Consider the following 487-nt stretch of genomic DNA (forward strand, 5'->3'; position numbering starts at 1 on the left):
GGATTATAATCTGGCTGTCCCATTGTGGTTCCCTGTGTCCCACTGAGCCTTGCTTGCCAAGTCCTGGCACACTACCACCCCCAAACAACTAAGTGGTCCCCACACCCTCATCGCCACCGTCCATCCCTCACAGCTCCTCAGGCCACGTTCCCGGATCCACAGCTCTTACCGTAATCCTTTCAAATCCAGCCATCCTGAAAGATCCATGGCCAAAGAAGCTTAGGCAGGAGTTTACCATCGGGAATACGGGACGAAGAGACAGCGGAGCAGGGGAAGGGTAGGGGGCTTCTCAACCCCCCCTCACCGCAACTCCCACTGCCCCCTCCGCGGGGCGGGTCGAGGGAGCTGCCCCTCCCGGCCCCCGCCCCCGCCCGGTCCCTCTGCGGCGCCCAGCCGCCCTTCCCCGCGTTTCCTGCCCCCACCCCGCCCCTCGCTCTATTTAAAGAGACCCACCGGCCTCCTGGCGCGGTCCAGCAGGGCTCCAGAT

This window comes from Galeopterus variegatus, unplaced genomic scaffold (genome assembly GCF_000696425.1).
Source record: "Galeopterus variegatus unplaced genomic scaffold, G_variegatus-3.0.2 Scaffold106, whole genome shotgun sequence".
In the NCBI taxonomy this organism is placed as follows: domain Eukaryota; kingdom Metazoa; phylum Chordata; class Mammalia; order Dermoptera; family Cynocephalidae; genus Galeopterus; species Galeopterus variegatus.